At 51.2% G+C, this 20,169-nt stretch overlaps 2 long non-coding RNA genes and 1 other non-coding gene across 4 annotated transcripts; all 3 read right to left on the reverse strand.

Moving 5' to 3' along the window:
• Nucleotides 1-1,379: 1,379 nt before the first annotated feature.
• LOC141576644 (uncharacterized) lies at nucleotides 1,380-3,156 on the reverse strand. The gene is made up of 2 exons (XR_012505061.1): nucleotides 3,016-3,156; nucleotides 1,380-2,886 (listed from the first exon to the last, which is right to left on the reverse strand). It is a non-coding gene; the product is annotated as an uncharacterized LOC141576644 (long non-coding RNA).
• A 5,164-nt stretch (nucleotides 3,157-8,320) lies between these two features.
• On the reverse strand, nucleotides 8,321-11,560 carry LOC141576645 (uncharacterized). 2 transcript variants are annotated; one of them, XR_012505063.1, is made up of 3 exons: nucleotides 11,375-11,560; nucleotides 8,667-8,824; nucleotides 8,321-8,528 (listed from the first exon to the last, which is right to left on the reverse strand). It is a non-coding gene; the product is annotated as an uncharacterized LOC141576645 (long non-coding RNA). The 2 variants fall into 2 exon arrangements; XR_012505062.1 differs by having other exon boundaries at nucleotides 8,667-11,560.
• LOC141576659 (U6 spliceosomal RNA) lies at nucleotides 9,866-9,974 on the reverse strand. Its single transcript, XR_012505076.1, has one exon. It is a non-coding gene; the product is annotated as a U6 spliceosomal RNA (small nuclear RNA).
• Nucleotides 11,561-20,169: the final 8,609 nt, after the last annotated feature.

A 20,169-nucleotide genomic window follows, 5' to 3' on the forward strand; every position in this document is an offset into this window, starting at 1 on the left:
TCTTTTCGTTTTTGCTTGTCTGTGAAGTTCTTTACCTCCCCTTCTATTCTAAAGGATAGCTTTGCTGGATAGAGTATCCTAGGCTGCTTCTTTTTGTTTGTTTTGTTTTGTTTTGTTTTGTTTTGTTTTTCATTCAAGAATTTCAATAGATCTTGCCACTCCCTTCTGGCCTGTAGTGTTTGTGTAGAGAAATCCGCTGAGAGCCTTATGGGGGTTCCCTTGGAACTCACTCTTTATTTTTCTCTTGCCGAAAGGCATTTAGGATCATTGCTTTATCCTTGACTCTGGCCATCTTGATTAGCCTATGTCTTGGTGTGGGCCTGTTTGAGTTCTTTCTGTTGGGTACCCTCTGAGCCTCCTGGACTTGGATATCTGATTCCTTCTTTAGATTTGGGAAATTTTCAGTCATGCTTTCTTCGAATATCTTTTCCGTCCCCTTGGTTCTTTCTTCCCCTTCTGGAACCCCTATTGTGCGTAGATGGGCACGCTTTCGAGGGTCCCTTAGGTCCCTAAGATGGTTTTCGTTGTTCTTTATTGGTTTTTCTCTCAGCTGTTCTGATTGGGTTCTTTCTGTTGTCCTGCCTTCTAGGCCACTTATTCGTTCCTCTGCGTGATCTAGCCTGCTTTGGACAGCCTTTAGACCAGTTCTCATTTCAGCCAATGAGTTGACCAGTTCTCCTGGACTCTTCTTTATAGCTTCGATTTCGTTTTTGACGTATAGTATATCTCTCAACACTATCTCTTGGAGTTCCTTCAGGACTTGGATCACTCCTTTTTGGAAATCTTGATCGAGCGGGCCATCCACGTCTATTTCATGGATCGTGCTTTCAGGGAATTTCTCTGGCTCTTTTAATTGGGAGTGGTTCCTCTGCTTCTTCATAATGCTCCTATCTCTCTGGCACTGTGGCTTAAGGAGTATCAGTTATCTATTGGGGTCCTTAAGGAGTTTATGTATTTATCGAAAGCCTAGGCAGGAATAAAACTTTAAAAGAGAGAGGGGGATAGGGGGAGAGAGAGAGAGAGAGAGAGAGAGAGAGAGACAGAGACAGAGACAGAGGGGGAGAGGGAGAGAGGGGGGTGGGGGGCAGGATGTTAAAAGAATGGAGAAAAAAAGGTTTGAAAACAGTGTACGATCAATAATAGAAGAGCAAGTTGAAGCAGAATAGCAATTGAGTTGAGACGTCTTCTAAAAGCCTTTAAAAACAGATAGAAAAGATCAGAAAATAATATACAATTGTTTCAAAAGTAAATTTTTAAAAGGTAATCGGAAATAGAACAGATTTTAACAAAAGATAAAACAGAGGATTTTAAAAGACGGGAGAAAGAAAAGGTTTGAAGACAGTGTGTAATCATGAATAGAAGAGTCAGTGGAAGCAGAATAGCGATCGAGTTGAGACGTCTTTTAATAACCTTAATAAAAAGGAGGAAAAAATTCGAGAAACAATATTTGAAACCTGTGAATAACCAGTAACAGGAGATCAAAACCAAGAGAATGAAAAAGGGAAGGGGGTGGATGTTTAAAAATAATAATAATAAAGACTTGAAATGAAACATTTAAAAGGGATTAAAGCCGTAAACGTATACGACTGTTCAAAAGTAAAGGTTAAAAAGGTAACAGAAGGTAAAACCGATATAAAAGAGATTAAAAAAGAAAAAGGAAAAGAAAAAAAAAAAAAAAGAGGAAAAAAAAAAAAGGATGTGTTCTCCTGGAGACGGTGCGCTCTTAACGGTTTCACCGAGAAGTCTTTCTGTCGTCGCCCTGTTTCGTGAACTCAGCTTGCTGTTTCCGCGGGCCCTCCGTCGGCGCCCTCGTCTGTGCTGCCCTCGGTGCCTGTGGGCAAGTAGATCGCACCCCCTCCTGGCACCGCGGTCGGAGGGTGGCTGGCCGCCTGCCCTCTCCCGGCGCCGGTCGCTCCGCTGCTCTGTGCGGCTGTGTGCTCCGCCTCGGGTCGGGTCGGCGCTCCTCTCCGTAGGTGGGCTCGGGGGAGACCGTGGAACCGCCCCGCCCCTGCTGCGTTCCAAAACTCGGCTCCTTCTTAGTCTTGGTGGCGCGAGTTCTCTGAGGTACCGGGGCAGATATATAATATCTGCCTCAGGCTGAAAACGAGTCTCAGTCCTGCCTAGGAGGTTGCAGAGCCCCCGGGTGCGGATTCGAGTCTCGGCCCCGCCCCCGCTCCCGCCCCCGCCCGCGCGCTGCGCGCTGCGCGCCAGGGGCTATGGCGGCTGTGGCTGCGCCCCGCCTCTCTTCTCGCGAGAAGGGCCGGTGATGGCGCCGCGGGTCTGAGGAGATGGAGGCTACGGCGCCCCTCCCCCCAGGGCACACCGGCCGTGTTGCTTTGCCTTTCTTTCCCCGTAATGGAAAGAAAGTTGGGGGGGCGGGTTGTTCTGCTCTGTATCCCCTCCCGGCCACGGCGCGTGGTGCCGCCGCCACGGTCCTCCGCCCGGCTCGTGCGGCCTGTCCCGGCCCCCGGCTGCCGGCCTGCGACTCGGGCTGGGTGTCGCGGGGACCCTCTGTGCCCATTTCACTTGGGTCGGTCGGTCAAGGGGCGCTCCGGGCAGATCTGAGACTCGGAGGCTCCCCCACCGTCCCGTCGGCCTCTCCGTTGGAGAGGGGGAGGTTTGGCGAACGAGCCCTATTCCTCCTCTGCCGGTCCCTCCCGCACTGTTTTGCTTTTGACTCTTTCTTTTCTCCTTTTCTCCTACCAGATTTTGGGCGTCTTTGTCTTTCGAAGAGGGCGGTGTTCTGTCGGAGTTCCGCAGGTGGTCTGATTGGCCGAGTGGGTCCGTCGATGTGAGTTTTGGTGTATTTGTGGGAGAGGGTGAGCTACGAGCGTCCTTCTACTCCGCCGTCTTGCTTCTTCTCGGGTTATTTTTGAAGAGTAGGTGCTGGGGATTGAACCCTGGACCTTTATTTTTTGCATGCTAAGCATGGGCTGTACTGCCTGATCTCTAGACCCTCCCCACCGCAACCCCCCCCTTTCCCACCGCCTCCATAGTACTCGATGAATCTCCTACCTAGATATCCATGCTTCCTTGGAATAGGGCCGTCGTTTTCTTCATCGGATTGATGCACGTCTGTGGATTCGTCTCGTTTCTCTCCACTGCGGTGGGTGGCATCGGGGCGTGGGGTGGGGTGGAGTGGCGTGGGCTGGGAACAGTTCTTCACGTGTAGAGGTGGAGCGGAGCGATGAGGATGGTGACTGTTTCCCCGAGTGCTCGCGCCGGGTGATGGAGGCCTGTGGTCTGACTTGGAAGAGGACTCGGGTGACCAGAACAGAGCCTGTGTGGGGTCGTTGTGGAGGGAGGAACTCCACCCCCCCCCCCCAGCCCCAGCCAAGGCACTCGTACCTCATCGAGGGACGGTCGGCCGAAAACAAACGAAAGCTGTCAGAGGTTTGGGGGTGGGGGTGAAGGGTGTGTGTGTGTGTGTGTGTGTGTGTGTGTGTGTGTGTGTGTGTGTGTGTGTGTGTGTGTGTGTGTGTGTGTGTGTCTGTGTGTGTGTCTGTGCCTGTGTGGTGTGTGTGGTGTGTGTGGTGTGTGTGTGTGTGTGTGGTGTGTGTGTGTGTGTGTGTGTGGTGTGTGTGTGTCCCCGTTCCCCGTACCACGGTCTCTGGTCGAGGCCCCCACGAGCGGAGAAACGCACGCCAGGCCGTCCGTGCTCCTGGTTGTCCGGCCGCGTGTCCCTGCCACCCAGAGATCCCGAACCGTCCCGCTCGCTCCCCTGCCATGTGCCATGTGCCACCTTCCTGTCGGCCGGGCGCTATTTTAGACCCTGCGAAGAAGTCGACCGGACGGCCGGGCCGGGCCGGGCTGGGCCGGGCCGAGCCGAGCCGAGCTGAGCCGATCTGAGCCGAGCCCGTCCAGGCTGGGGTGGGTGGTGCTGGGTTCAGAGGAGTGGGGTACAAGCGGGAGGCGGGCGTCGATGGAGGGGAGGGGGAGGGGGAGGGGGAAGGGAGAGGAAAGGGGAGGGGAGGGGGAGCAGGGATGATGATGGTCTGGGGCTTGGCGTGTGGGGTGGGGGTGGGAGGGACGGTAGCCATCCTATGACTTTCTCTCCCTACCCCGCCTTTTGCAAGTCTGTTAGAGTGACAAGGTGGTGCTGGTTTCTGGCTGGTGCACACCATAGTGATTCTGTTCTTCTTTTTCCTGGTCTTTTTCAGGAACCCTCGTCCCGAGGGACTGAATCTAGTGCCCTGTGCTGCGCGGTACGACCTAGGGGTCGAATCTGCCAGGAGAGGACTTACAAGGATTTCGAGGATCCTGGAAAACTGCTACCATCCAGAATCCTACATGGATGTTCAAGATCTTGTGGATGGACGGACGGACGGAAGACGGATCGAATGGAGGCCCCGCCCCATCCCCTGGACCCCTTGGCCCAGGAGGATCGTGATGGGTCTGGAAAGGACTCTTCCGACGAGGGTCTCGGGATGGACTTTCTCTGTCCGCGGAAGGTGTTTCTGCACAAAGAGGAAGAGAGGGGCGTTCTCGGCCAGAGAGCCCGAACCGCCTCCTTTCAGGGATCCGCTCCAGTCAGGGTTGGGGTCGGGGTCAGAACGCAGCCACCGACAGCTCCCCTCCCTCGTCTTGGCTCTCCAACTTGGGAAACCCTCCTCCCTGCCCCCTCACCCATCTTCTCTTCAGCCGGCCTCCAGCTTCCCCGTGCCAACCACCTCTCTCATGCTGCCGGACTTTCCTCCTCCTTGGGCTGCCAGGAAGCTCTCCCGCTCCTCCACGTGCTTTGGCTTGGAATCCCTGACAAACACAAGCGGTGCTGGTGGGCGGGGCCGCGGGCGGTGGCAGAAGGACTCCCTTCATCTTATGGGAGCGATTTTTATCTCCATAGAGGTGGCGATTGAGAAAACACATAAAATCACTCAGAAGAATACCCATGTGTAGTATCCCTGACCTAGATCCATGTCTGTCTGTCTGTCTGTCTGTCTGTCTGTCTGTCTCTCTCTCTCTCTCTCTCTCTCTCTGCCTCTCTCTCTCTCTCTCTCTCTCTCTCTCTCTCTCTCTCTCTCTCTCTCTCTCTCTCTGCCTCTCTCTCCATTTCGCTATTCTGTGTGTGTGCGCGCGCGCGCGCGCGCATGCGTGTCTGTCTGTCTCCCTTGTCTCTCTTTCCTCTCCTCTCCCCTCCTCTCCTCTTCCCTGTTCTCCCCACTTCCCCCTCACCCCTCCACTCCTCTCTTCTCCCCTCCACTCCTCTCCTCTCCCTCTTCTCCTCTCCCCTCGCCTCTTCTCATTTCCCCTCCCCTCCCCTCTTTTCCCTCCTCTCCTTTCCTGTCCTCTCCCCTTTTATCCCTCCTCTCCTCTGCTCGCTCTCTCTCTCTCTCTCTCTCTCTCTCTCTCTCTCTCTCTCTCTCTCTCCCCCCTTCACTTCCCTCCCTCCTCCCTACCCCCCCAACCCCTACCTTCACAGGGCCTCATAGATTGCAATCGGTTTCCATGAAATGTGATGAAGAGGGAATGAATTTTAGAATGATATCCCCATGCCATCGAATCCTTCTTCCCCAGGGATAGCGACTTATTTGTGGTCGTGTTTGTTTTTGTTTTTCTTGTTGTTTTGGGGCGCATCGAGGGCGCAGGAGGCGTTGGGAGTGAGGGTGATGTTTCTCTTTCTGTCTGTCTCCTCCTTAGGACGGATTTTAAGAGGAGGGAGGACTCACAGAAATCTACCATCTTGTCTCGTACTGCAGCTGTGTTTGAGCTTCCTATACGATCTGGGCGGAACACTCCCCACCCTCACCTCAAGCCGCCATTGCCGCCCCCTCAGCCCCCTGCACCCCCGTCCAGTCCCACACTTGGGGCTGTGGTTGGGCATGGGGGGATGTTGGCGGGGTGGTGGTTGGTGGGGGGTGGGGTGGTGGAGGAAACCAGAAAACAGACCACTGTGGCACGTGGGTGACTGGGGCTTCAGGGTGAAGGAGGATGAATAAAATGGCCGGAATTAGGCTAACGGATTGCTTCTTCTTTTTTTGGCGGGGGGGGGGAGGGGAGGATCATTAGGTCATTCATTCATTCATTCACTCATTCATTTGCTGGGGGGGGTGTCATTCGGTTTCTTATGCTCGCCCTGAAAACGGTCAACTGTCCTGACTGACTGGTTGCTGCTCACGGTTCCAGGCCTGTTGTTGAAACTGGAAGCTATCGATCTTACTGTTTCTACTGTATTTCACTCATTGAAAGTCATCATCATGCTGGGTCTCTGAGTCTTTCTCCGAGGAGAAGGTCGGTCACGGGACTAATGACCTGACAAAATAGCCTGAGTGACCAAGAAGGCCACACCTTGAGTGCTTATGAGATAACGAGATCTAACCACCAGCCTCTATAGAATGGGTCACCTGGAGGCATCGTGACACCATTCTGAGTCTTCTGATGAGAAAACGATTCTGTGGATGGTGATCGATGCCCGATTGTTTGAGCTATGGCTCTAGAACCACCCCACCCACTCCATCCCCAAGGTGGGTACACAGTTTTGAAGACGCTAGCCTGCTGTGAATCCCCTTTGCCCGGCAGAGTGATAAAATGGCCTCTTTGCTTCTAAGCTCCAAGACCTTGTCTCTGGATTCTTGGGCTCGTCGGGGACGGGGGCCGATCTTTTGGCAACAAGCGTGCTTCAGAAACAGCGGATGCCCGAGAAGGACACTCTGCCTCTCCCTCTTCTTCCGGGCCTGAAATGGGGAGGAAAAAAAAAATCGCTTCCCCTGGAAGCTGGAGTCCGGAGCCCGCCATCCGGAGGGACTTCTGGCTTGGCCTTCTCCTGGGGTGGGGGGGGAGGGCACGCCACTGCACGTGTTCTTTGTCAACTCCCTGTTTCTCTCTTCTCGAGTTATCTCTTTGGGACGGCTCCCACACTGGGTGAAAACAGACAGACAGGCTGGTATGTCTCCCTACCCCACCCTTCGCCCCCAAATGACTGATCTCCTGTCCCATCAGAATCACCACTTGTTTTCCAACGTGGCTTTCTTGGATCCTGGAGGACTTGTAAAGGAAAAGCCCAGCTGGGCTAACAAGCTAAAGTCACAAATCTAAGTGTGATAAGTGTCCGTTTACTGATCTAAGTTCTGCTGGGCTAGCTCGTAAATCTGAAGTTTAGTGTCAGTTTACTGGGCTAACAAGCTAACTCGTAAATCCAAGCTCAACAAGTGTCAGTAACGTGATCTGTTCCAAATTGATAAGCTCCAGTGTACTGATCCTTTGCTTTTTGTTGTTTGAGTCTTATTGGCGAATAGACCCATATTTGTAATTAACCCTATGAAACCTCATGTGCACGTCTTGGAGGTGCTCAGAGCTTCGGAGCAGAAGCCCCTCTGAGCCCGCCGGCGTAATAAATCTGAGTACTCCAACCCTCAGAGTGGTGCTTGTTTCTTGGCTGGCCTGTCATTTCCGTAACAGACTGATATCAACTTAGAGCCAAGATGGGCGCAGAACTGAAGGAGCTTCTCGGCTGGCCTAAGAAGCCTGTCGTCGTGATGTGGGAGACATTCTTTACGAGGGACCTATCTGATTAAGTGCTTGACCGCCTTTTGGACTTTGAACCAACTTGGAGATAGGAACTAGGATGAGAGGGCACCCGAAATAGCTCAGCAAACTCTTCTCCATCCTTAGAAGACAGACAGACAGACAGAAAGACAGACAGACAGACAGACAGACAGAGTGTGTGTGTGTGTGTGTGTGTGCGCGCGCGCGCGCGCGTGTTTGTGCGCGTGCGGGGGTGTGGGAGAGGGAGGAGATGACGTCAGCGTACTGGACACTGTTTCAGTGACATGGGGAGTGCTGTCAACTAGGAAGGAACGTCATGTATTCTTCAGCCTTGTGTCTGTACAGGTGGGTACACTCAGGGTTCCAGAAAGGATGGGATATTCCTGGCAGTCGTCTACTGCCCTGGCATCGAGGGCTGGCTGGCTGGCTGGCTGTCATCCAAAGTGGAGGCTCTCGTGAAAGGGACGGAACCGAGTCCCGAGGAGATGCCTCCTTCACTGACTTTCATGCAAACACAGTGGACCACAGCCTCCGGAAAGAGGGTGGGTGGCACACGTGGCCCCAGTCTGTTCTGTCCATTCGGCAAATGGCCTGGGTTAGGGGAAACCCAGCATGGCGACCATCCGACAGGCCGACCCACCGACCCACGGACGTGCTCGGTTTCTCCCAGCTCCCTGGATGACCTCCCCCACCCACCCCCACCCCACCCCACCCGCATTCCTTCACCCACCGTGGTGTCTGGTGTCAGGGCACTTGGAAGATGACTCCCATTGTTCAATAGACAGGGGCAGGAAGATTCCTATAGGACCGCAAAAACAGTCAACTGGCCATACATACATACATACATACGTACAAACTTTTTGTCCCCAGAGGCCTCAGACCTCCTCTCTCTGGACCCGCTGAACCCCAGTAACTGGCCCCCATTCAACTGCCACATAGTAGGGGTCATCCAGACGTTCTTGGGATGGTAGGTATGACTTCCAAAGGGGTTGAAGCCTTCCTTCCCCCGCTGCAAGCCTGATGCCCTCAGCATGGCCAGGACACTGCTACAAACAAACAAACAAACAAACAAATAAACAAACAAACAAACACACACACACCACCACCACCACCACCACCACCACCAACAACAACAACAACGACAACAAAAGACAAACACATGCGTATGTGACTTGGGGACATACTTTCCGCAGCCTCCAGGGACGAAGGCACTCGCTTCACTGGGTAAATCCTACGAGGCTTCACTAAAGCGCTTGCCAACTTACTTCTCAGAAGGATCGATCTCTGCCCCCATCACCCGCCATCATCAGGCAAGGTCGTCAGAATCCATGGGAGGTATAGACTAGAAGAAGAAGTAGAGGAAGGAGGAGGAGGAGGTGGAGGAGGAGAATCAGTGACATGAGGTGTGTACGACTTCTTGTCTCCAAGAGGATTGAGTTTTAAATTTTTTTCTTTTCAGATACAAGGGAAAATAAACTTTTGTTTTTTCCCCTTCCTTTCCTTTTAGAGGCGGACACCCACATGGTAACTATCATACCTCTGTCAGCAGAATGGAACCCTTTCTCTTTTTCTCCCTCCCTGACCCTTCTGGGATTCAGAAATCCTCCGTGAGGATTTTTCTATTCTTGGCAGCAGAGTTATTAGCATCATTGACTTGGAGGCAAAAACTTAGGTTTCCATTAAACTGGGATAGACATGCATGGATAAGAGATACTAGTGCTACTCGTTTTCCTTAGGGTTCCCCTGTGTCTGTGGGGCGTGTGTGTGTGTGTGTGTGTGTGTGTGTGTGTGTGTGTGTGTGTGTGTGTGTGTCTGTGTCTGTGTCTGTGTCTGTGTCTGTGTCTGTCTGCCTGCCTGCCTGCCTGCCTGCCTGCCTGCCTGCCTGCCTGTTTATTGTAGGAACTCTCTGTCAATGGAAGTATAGTTGACTTACAATGTTGTGTTCATTTATGACGTACGGCATAGTGATTCACTTATTCACACACACACACACACACACACACACACACACACACACACACACACACGTATACTTTTTCAGGATAGGTTATTACAAGCTATTGAACATAGTTCCCTGTGCTAGACAGTAGGACCTACTTGTGTACCTAGTTTGTATAGGGTGGTTTATATCTGCTAATCCCAAACTCCTGATTTATCCCTCTGCCCTCCCCCGTTCCTCCACCCTACCCTGTCCCCTGTGTTAACCATCGGTTTCTTTTCCATGTCTGCGAGTCCAGTCTGTTTCTGGTTTGTAAATAGGTTCCTTGGAGTCTTTTTAAAATGGAGTTATTTATGTATGGATGGGTGTCTTGACTTACTTTCAGATCCCATCTAGAAGTGATGGCATAGGATATCTGTCTTTCTCTGGGTGACTGACATCACTAAAGCTACGGAACGCTTCACGTATGTGTGTGTGTCGTCCACGTTCAGGGGCCGTGCTGATCTTCTCTGGATGGTTCCCGTGTTAGTCGATGTGCTGTGGCAGCAAGCGCTTGCCTTAGGGTTTTTGTCTCAACCTGAAAGCCGGCCCGGAGACTGAAAGTCTTCTAGTTGCCTCCACTATCTGCCTAGGACCATCTCCACGAACGTTTCCCATTTTCTCTCACCCTTTTGTCTTGGCATCATTGAGTACTAAAATGCTCCGTCTCCTGAAGCCCTGCAGACTGAAGCTGGGCAACGGGAGGTAAACGTCAGAGAAATGGCCACAACAGCTCCTGTGGAAACCATCCTAGGGCCTGTTTTTGGAGGAGCCGCTCAGAGAGTTGAGCCGAACACCCCAGGACATCATCAGAGGCATTTCATACTGCTCGAGCCGTTTCGATGACCCCGATGTGTGGAAATCTCCTACCAGACTGACCCCCTACTCCCGGCCCTGAATCTGGTTTCTCATCTGCTCCAATGATTAACCTTTGTGCTGTACTTTGGTTTTCCACACAAGTGCCTCTTAGGCGATACCTGACTGCTTGCTCCCTAGGCCTAGCTTCAGAAGCCCATCGACACCACCGCCTCCTGAGACGAGATACTACAACTGTTTCCTTGAACAGACCTGTTCTCAGAACTAAGAAACTGGGTCCATGAAACGCAGGCCCTCTAGGAAACTATTCCCTCCCTCCTGCCCCCACACCACACGCACGCATGCACGCTCAGACGCACGCACGCACCCACGCACGCATGGACGCACACGCACAGTCAACAGCCCAGCTTTTAATGTGTAAAACTTCCAGGGAAGTTACAGAATAGGGAAATGTTGGGGTCCAGAGTAGGCTGCCCCAAAATGTGCCCGATGGACTATGCTGAATGAAAGGGACTTCACAACTGGCCAAGGGGGAGGGTATAGGTCAGTGGTAGAGTGTGTGCTTAGCAAGCAAGCACAAGGTCCTGGGTTTAATCCCCAGTACCTCCGGTCAAAAATAAATACATAAAATCGAATTCCTCTCCCCGCCCCCCCCCCAAAAGTATACACTGCTGTATGTCAACTCTGTCTCAATAAAACTGGAAGAAAAAAAGGAAAAAAAAATGATTTAACAAAAGAAAGAAAGAAACAAACAAAGAACTGCCCGAGGCAAGAGGAACACTCTGGCCCTCCTTTCTGCCTCCCTGGAAGCAGGGGAAAAAGAATTTTGTTTTTTTAAAGTCTCCCATCCCAGAGGAATCTATCAAGTCAGAGGTCTGCTTCCATGCCCTTCCATGATTCTCAAACGGTGTAGTGGGGTTTACCCAGATTAGGAAAAGGAGGGGACTCCTTTGGCCTGAGACCAGGCGAGATTCTCCCCCTCCCTCCCGCCTCCCTCCGTGCAGTTGGGACGGGGTGGCCTAAGGGTGGGGAAATTGAAACCAAAGAACAAAAGCCGTTCAACAGAGAGGAGCCGGAGGCCAAGTCAAAGGCTCTGACCTGAGCACAGAGCTTTCTGCATTTGAATGAAGCGATTGAACGAGGCCCTGCCGAATGGATCCTCCTGACGTCCCCGCCCCCGCTTCCAGGAGACAGTCAGTCGATTTGGGACCGATCGGTGGAGAAGGCCTGGGAGGCGGCGGCGGCGGCGGCGGCGGCGGCGGCGGCGGCGGCGGCGGCGGCGGCGGCGGCGGCGGCGACGGCGGCGGCGGCGGCGGCGGCAGAAGCGGCGGCGGGGGCGGCGGCGGAAGCAGCGGCGGGGGCGGGGGGGGGTGGTGCGCGGGCGGGGGCGGGACCAACGGTCGCTCCAACTCTGCCTGCCTGCCTGCCTGCCTGCCTGCGGGGCTGAGGCCTGAGGGCCACGCTGGTTCCTGCCACTCAGGGAAACTTCTGCGGGTGTTGCCGAAAGATCGCCCTCCCCCACCCCGTCCCTGACGAGCCAAATAACCCAGAGACAGGGTCTTAGAGTTTAGAAGAAAAGAGGCAGCTTGATTGCTTTGCTGGGCAAAGGGGACTCACAGCAGGCTAGTGCCCTCCAAACTGTGAACCCGTCTTGGGGTTGGGGTTTCATGCTTCTGTGGACGAACAGGTTGGAGCATGAAAGGGAATCACAACAGGCGGGAGCACAAAAGGTGCTCATGATCAACAAGGGTCTCTGATGAAACTTCCTCCTAAATCTGGATGAGTGTCTGGTAACATGGGACCTCCTGGTGGTCTAGTAGGTCATCAGCCCGTGACCTTCTTTATCTGGTCAGACTCACCCGGTGGCACCAGCGCCACGGAGGAACTCGGGGTGGGGGGTGGGGGGTGGGAGGGGGCTGGTCGTTCTCCTGAGCTTATCCTCCCGTGACTCCCTTCCTGGGGAAAGACTCAGACGCCAAACATGATTGTCAAGTTGAACGATCAGAGGAAGGTCAAATCAAACAGTTAGAATCGACAACTTTAGCTGTTTTTAACAGTGGGCCTGGAGCTGGGAGCGGTGTCTGGTCAGTCGAGTTTGCTGATCGTTCTAAAAGCAAGCAGTAAGCATAAAGCCAAAAATTGGCTTAGCCTAAGTGCGGCCACTTCATGATTCCTCCTTCACTGGGGGCTGAGGCGTGGGGGAGGGCGGGGGTGGGGGACAGGACTGAGGTGGCGGCGAACTTCTCCGTGAATGCTCGGAGCCGAACTGCTCTCTGGGCCTAGGTCTGAAAAAGGCCTGAGTCTCAGCTATGACAGATTCTCTCTCTTTCTGGGCACATGGACTGACTCGCCCCGCATCCTCCCATCCTGTCAGACCCTTTGGACACACACCTCCACCTGAAGAGTTCTTTGGCCTCGTCCAGAAAAAACAAACACACGCACGAACAAAACCAAACGAGCACACAGAAACCCTGCTGATCTCCTTGGACCCCATTCACTTCGGAGAGTCCCTCTCGTAGAAATCCCCTCTGCTCGATGATTTCACCACAGCCGCCTCCCTTTCTCCGGCACAGTGACCCCCCACCCCCACCCCTGCGTGGGCCCTGTCCCTCTACCTATCAAAAACCAAACCCCAGGAGAAAAGAAAATCAGAATGCTGTTTTGAGCCACTGGATCTGTGAAAGGAACCAAACAGAAAGCTGAAATAACCAAACCAGCCGAACACCAAAAGCGAACAGACAGATACCCCAGAAAGAAGGGCACGCCGACTCTTGCCCCTTTCCTTCCTGGAATCAGGACATAACATAGATCTACACCCCACCCCCCCACCCCACCCTCCCCAGATGTCTTCTTTATGCCGGAACGAGAGTGACGTTCTTATTGTCAACGGTGCTGTTATGGAAATGACAGGCCAGCCAAGAAACAAGCACCACTCGGAGGGTTGGAGTACTCAGATTTATTACGCCGGCGGGCTCAGAGGGGCTTCTGCTCCTAAGCCTTGAGCACCTCCAAGACGTGCACATGAGGTTTTATAGGGTTAAGTACCAGCTTGGGGTATTCGGCCAATAGGCACGCAATAGCTTTAGCAACATCATTATCACGAAAGTAGAGGCAGTGAGGCAGCAAACCAACATTTCAAGGCCAGATATGTCTCTTTGAAAATCCAGCTGGCTAGCAAAATATGAACAGGGAATCAGCAAACCGGCACTTATTAATTTAGATTTACGAGTTAGCCCAGCAGAACTCAGATCAGTAATCCGACACTTGTTACACTTAGATTTGCGACTTAGCTTGTTAGCCCAGCTGGGCTTTTCCTTCACAGTGTAAAGCGGAGAAGGAGAGAATTCTGTACAAACAGACCTCGATGAAAAGAATCCTCACCCTCTTTTAGGCCCCCACCTCAACACACGTGCGCGCACACGCGCGCACACACACACACACACACACACACACACACACATGCATGCACGCACGCGCGCGCGCGTATAGTTACTCCTGTTCTCTCTCTTTCTCTCTCCCTCTTCCTTTCTTACTGATTTTTTAAAAATGTTTACTGATAACACAGAAAAAAATTGCTTAAATCTTGTCCAGGAATGATATTCATTTTTGAAAACATGATATATATTGTAAAGGATTTGGGCTCCCTTAGAAAAATCCCAGTCCAGGCACGATTGTATAGCACCTCCTTTCACTTTCAAGTGTCTCATTTCAGACAATAAAGTAGCCAGTCATCTTCCTTATGCATGACCTTTGTAACTGGCACAAGTCAAACGGCACAAAATTCAGACCCAATCTCCTGATCCATATGATTCTCATATTCTTTTTTTTTTTTTTTTTTTTTTTTTTTTTAGCGAGTCCAGAAGCTATGGGTCTGTGCCAACCACCCGTGGCTGTTCACTATCCAGCATTTCTTCCATTATCTTTATGTTGTCCTGTTTCTTGGAAGTATTAGTGCAGCTACTTTTCCCGATGGTCTGTCTCTGTCTCTGTCTCTCACTCTTTTCTCCTTCTTTTTTTTGGGGGGGGGGGAGGAGGGGGATGGGTTTGATTAGGTTATTTATTTATTTTAATGGTGGTTCTGGGGATTGAACCCAGGGCATCATGCATGCTAAGCAGGCACTCTAACAATGATCTATATCCTTCTCTACACCGCCCCCCCGACCCTCCAGCACCCCCCCCCCCGTCCCCGGCCAGGGCCTGTCTTTGCTCAACCCAATAGAAAAGCATTTATGTTTTGCCAGTTTCCTGGGTCCTTCTTTGTTTCATAAAACTGAGAAGAAATACACGTGGAAGTTCTCTCCTATGAATTGAACAGACTGAAGATCCTTTAAATAACCAAATGAGGTGGAAGTGCAGAGAGTACCATACGGGAACACACCGAGGCACATCGTCATCAAATTGACCAAAATTAAGGATAAGGAGAAAATATTAAAATGAACGAGAGAAAAGCAACAAATAACATACAAGGGAACTCCCGTAAGGTTATCAGCTGATTTTTCAGCAGAAACTCTACAGGCCAGAAGTGGGTGGCACAACATACTTAAAGTGATGAAAGGGGAAAACTGACAGGTAAGAATACTCTATTCAGCAAGGCTCTCGTTCAGATTTGAGGGAGAAATCAAAAGCTTCACAGATAAACAAAAGCTACAAGATTTCAGCACCATCAAGCCGGCTTTACAAGGAATGATAAAGGATGGTCTCAAGTCATCAAATCCTAAGGAAAGAGACCAAAAAGATGACAGAGAAAGGGAGGGGGGGAGAGAGGGAGAGAGAGAGAGGGGGAGAGAGGGGGGGGAGAGAGAGAGAGAGAGAGAGAGAGAGAGAGAGAGAGAGAGAGAGAAAGAGAGAGAGAGAGAGAGGGAGGGAGGGAGGGAGAGGAGACCTTCGAAAGATTGCTTTGCCTGTTTAGGGTCTTCCGTTGTTCCTTAAAAATTTTGAAATTGTTTGTTCTAGTTCTGTGAGGAATGTCGTGAGTATTTTGACAGGGGTTGCATGGAACCTGCGGATTGCTTTGGATAGTGTGGCCATGTTGATAGTATTGATTCTTCCAATGCAAGAGCACAAGGCATCTTTCCATTTCTTTGTGTCATTTCAGATTCTGGAGTATAGATAACCTCCTCGATTAAGTTTATTTTTTGGCATTTTACTGTTTTTGACTCAATGGAAGTGTTTATCCCAGTTATAAAATTCTGGTTTTTAAAGTGGAGGGGGAAAAAAAAAAAGGAAAGGAAGGGCCACAAATGGCAAAATATCCTTCTTTCTCATGGGTGAATTGTATTCCATTACGTGTGTGTATGTGTGTGTGTGTGTGTGTGTGTGTGTGTGTGTGTGTGTCCCCTCTTCTTTATCTATTCAAATATTGATGTGCACTTAGGATGCTTCCGTATCTTGGCAATCATAAATGATGTTGCTGTTAATAGCAGGGTGTGTGTATCTTTTTGAATTCATTCTTCTTTTGTGGTTGGCTTTATTCCTTTGATAAGTATGTAAGTTTAAAAAGCTAAAGCTCTAAACCTTCCTGGAAACAATGAACAGTACATATATGTAAATTAAAAATATATGTGCAGTAAAAACATTTTAAAAAAATAAATAAATAAAAAAGAACGAAAGACAAGGAAATTAGCTATCAAGCCGTGAAAGACATGGAAGAAACTTAAAAGACATCTTACTAAATCAAAGAAACCGGTCTGAAAATTGTTACCAACTGTACAATTCCAACCAAATGACATCCTGGAAAAGGCAAAGCTCTAGAAACAATCAAAAGATCATGGTATCCAGGGGTTTGGGGAGAGGGAGGGAAGGAGGAATGAACAGATGCAGCGTGAGGGATTTTTAAGGCGATGAAATTATTCTGTAGGATACCATAGTGGTGGCTACATGTCATTGTACATTTGTCAAAACCCATAGAACGTACAACCTCAAGAGTGAACCGTCCTGTAAACTATGGACTTTGATGGATAATAACGTGTCCATGTCGGATCATCAGTTTTACCAAATAGGCCACACCGATGAGAGATGTTGAGGGGAGTGGAGGATATATGTGTGGGTGGGGAGGGCTATGTGAGAACTCTCTGTATTTTCTGCTCAATTCTGCTGTGAGCCTGAAACTGCTCTAGGAAATAAAGTCTATTAATCAAAAACAAAAACAGAAACAAAAACAAAACACCCAAATGAGGTGAACCAGGATTCAGTCATCCAAAATGGAGCTGGACGGCCAGTGGGAGGAACTTTGTTGCAGACATAGTCCTGTTTCAGGGAGGGGGACGTTGTCCCCTCCCTCTACACATCTTGAGTTCTCTGGGCTTGACTGATCCAAAAATGGACCCCAGACGGATGGTTGAGCAGGAGCGACAGGGAACCTACTGTCTTTCATTCAAGCACTCATGTGTCCCCGAAGCAGGCAGCTTTTCTCCGTTTTAGGACAAGAAATCAGCCCTTTGTGCGAAATGGGCCGGGCTGAGAGCCTTTGGTTTTGGGTGACCCGTCCGTGAAGAATCGAGACGGAGTTTGGGTTTTGGGGAGGGGGGGAAGCCCCTGAAAGAAGTCACGAGGTTGGTTGGTTTCTCTAGGCTTCCGGGGCCTGAAGGCTCTCAGTGGGTGATCAGGGTGTTTTCCTAAGTCCAGATGCAGGGAGGGCACCCTCCACGGAAGTGATCGATTTCCCGCTTTCAGGGAGACAGAAAGAAGAGTCTGAGGGTCCCTCTTGCGTCTGCTGGCCCCTCGGCTTCTTCGGTCACTCTCATTTCTAACCCATCCGTGTGCCACGGAGGCACATACATGTTTGGGGTGGCCTCCCCTGGGTCCCGACACCGGCATCAATGGGGGGAGGGGGGGCATGAGTGGTCAGAACTGTATCAAGCTCAAGGGCACCACCAACCGGTTTCAAAAACAAATCTGCCAGCAGCTGCTAGCCGCAGCCTGGTCGTTTCAAAGTTCCCGCCTTGCTCTTGTGGTGTGTTTTCTTTCGTTTCCCCTTCTCCACTTGCCCCGTGGGGTAGTCTGATGACACACACTTCCAGTGCTTCTTTCTTGCATCTGTGTCTCCTGGGCTGCAGTCCTAAGAGCCCCCCCCCCATCGCCCCCGCCCCCCCCCAATCAACTCGTTTCTTTACCCTCCACCAGGTCTCCTGGCTTGGAAATCTCGGCTCACAGCATGTGTCTCGTGTCCTCTCTGAATTCACGGGCCCAGCCATCCACCCTAAGGAGACGGAGGGAGGGAAGGAAGGTTTTGACCTGGCGACCTTCCTTGCCGGCATCCTCCGGATTTGGGACCCTTCAGTGCGCCACCTGCCACCCGCCATACCACTCTCACCCTGAGGCCTAGCCCTCGGGGCTCCGTCCACGCGGAAACCTGAACGCGGACGGACCTGGACGGTGGGCGGGGTGGGGGTGGGGGTGTGGAGGGGCTTGCTTCATCACTGCCGGAACCGTGGAGGCGACCGGGACAGACGCGTCCTTCAAGAGGTGAAGGGACACGTAGCCCGGGCTAGGTCCGTGCCACAGCATGTGATTTGGCTCTAAAAAGGAAACCAGGGACCCGTGGAGCCGAGAGACCTGTGGGAGACAGGCGGGGCCGTTTCTGCGTGCCCCTGACTCCCTGAAAGAAGCCAATCTGAAAAGGTGGCATCCTGTAGGGTACCGGCTCTGGATGACATTCATTCTCAAAAGGGCAAAAGCCCCAGAGAGGGTGAAAAGATGAGTGGGGTCGGGGGTGGTGGTGGTGAAGGTTGTCTGTGTGGGTGTGTGTGTGTGCGGGTGTGTGTGTGTTGTGGCGGGGGGTTGTTGATGAATAGGTGGAGCACAGGGGACTTTTAAGCCGCGAAACTCTCCGGTAGGTAGGTCCACGATGGGATGAAAACCAACGTGTTGGATATGGCAATACCTAAGATGGGGTGAACTGAAAGAACCCTTCTGGGTGTCCCGCCCCTCAGCCGAAGTTTAAAGTCCTTCCTAAAGCCAGAAGGTAAAGACACACGAGAGCAATCTGAGGGGCCATCGCTGAGGAGTAACAGCGAGGCCAGTGAATCCAGTGAAAGACTGACTGACGTGGGGGCCTGGGTCCCTCGGCTCGACCCCCTTCCCCGGGAAACCGAAGCCTTCGACGCAGGGATGCGCTTTGACACGCTTCTGTCTCATCGGAGAAGGCTTCTTCTGCCTGGCATTGCGTGACGGGGCCGAGAAACCCGTCCTCTCCTCCTCTGCGTGAGGTAGCGGTCGCTCCCGCCTTTGCGCAGCGTTGAAGAAAGCTACCAGAAACACGGTTCTGCGTTTCTCTCGATACCGTGGGCGAGCGTCACGGCTTTTCCTTGCGTTCCACCATGCAGTCAGATAGCATTCTCAAAACTAAGCGTGCCATGCAAATTTTCCTTTTCCTTTTTTAAAGTGACTGTCAAGAACTTAGGCAGCATCGAGTGAAAACGTTGGGCACCTTCATCTCTTGGTTTGTATGGAGCCAGCTAGGTCATCAGACCCACGTCACCATGATTTCTGAATTCTAAGATCCTTTCCAATCCATGATATTGTACATTCCTGGGTCATGGGATGTCACTATGGCTGATCAGGTCAAAGGGAATGTGTCCCTCCAGAGCGCTTATTAACACGTCAGTTTATTTAAACGACAACAAAGGAAATTCCCTTCGGGCGATATTCATTCCACACGCTAAAGGAAAGCGATAGGTTGTGTGCCTGAGCCCACACAGTGTGACGCAGGAACGGGGTGGGGGTTGAGGGAGGAGGAACTCTGGCTAGTGTCCGGGACCTAACGGGAGATAGAGTGGAGGATTTTTGCCCTTCTTCAGGGACAGGGTGAATCGGCCCGAGGTTGACTTGTGCGCTCAGAAAGAGGGCCTTTACCGGATGCCCCGAGCAAGCAGACTTTTCTTTTCTTCTTCTTCTTTTCTTTTTTCAGTTTTATTGACATAGGTTTGACATACAGCCCTCTATCAGTTTCGGGTGTACAGCACAATGATTTGACTTCCATAGACTGTGAAGTGATTATTAGGTAACTTTAGTGACCAGGAAACAACGATATGTTAAAAGGGGGTTTAATCAACAGAACTGCTATTTCTGATGATCATCTATTCCTAAGAGAAAGGACAGATGAACACTCCAAAATGCAGGAAGTGCATAGTCACAGAATGATGAACAATCTTTACCCGTGCCGACGTTTTGACGCCAGGATACGTGGAAAGCTGAAGTTTTAGAACATAGAAATATTTGGCTCTCCATTTGACCTGGAAATCTCCTTGTTGGAAAGAAGCTAATTTCTCCTCCTCATCCTCGTCCTCCTCGTCCTCGTCCTCGTCCTCGTCCTCCTCCTGCCTTTTTAACTAAAAAAATAAAAAAATAAAATAAAAAAAAATTTTTTAACAAGAAGTTTTTATCTTTTTGGAGGGGGGACGGGTCATTAGGTGTCTTTATCTACGTTTCAATTAATTATTTAGATTTATTATACGTTTTCAGTGGTGGTACTGGGGACTGAGCCCAAGGCCTTGTGCATGCTGAGCACGCACTCTACCGCAGAGCTCTACGCTTTCCCAGAAAGGAGCAAATTTCTAAACATAGAACTGGATGAGTAGGTCAGCTTTTTGATCTCATAGAAGCAGCGGCCCAGTTCTCTGGGGGGAACCCTCCTTATCTTGTCCATCTCGACAATGTCAGAAACGTCTGTCTGCATAGCCCACAGTGGCCAGAGACTGAGGCCAGGGGGCTGAATCAGGTAGAACCTGAAACCGAATGGAAGAAACAAACAAACAAAAAAGGGTGGGGAGGGGCACGCGGAGGCCTTTTTAAACGTACACACTGCTGCGTGGTCTCCCTCGTCGAAACTCTAATTCGCAGCCTTCTTAAGGAGAAATATACACCTGAAACGTCTTTTTTCCACACAGAGTTTA

This window comes from Camelus bactrianus, unplaced genomic scaffold (genome assembly GCF_048773025.1).
Source record: "Camelus bactrianus isolate YW-2024 breed Bactrian camel unplaced genomic scaffold, ASM4877302v1 HiC_scaffold_154, whole genome shotgun sequence".
Classification (NCBI taxonomy): domain Eukaryota; kingdom Metazoa; phylum Chordata; class Mammalia; order Artiodactyla; family Camelidae; genus Camelus; species Camelus bactrianus.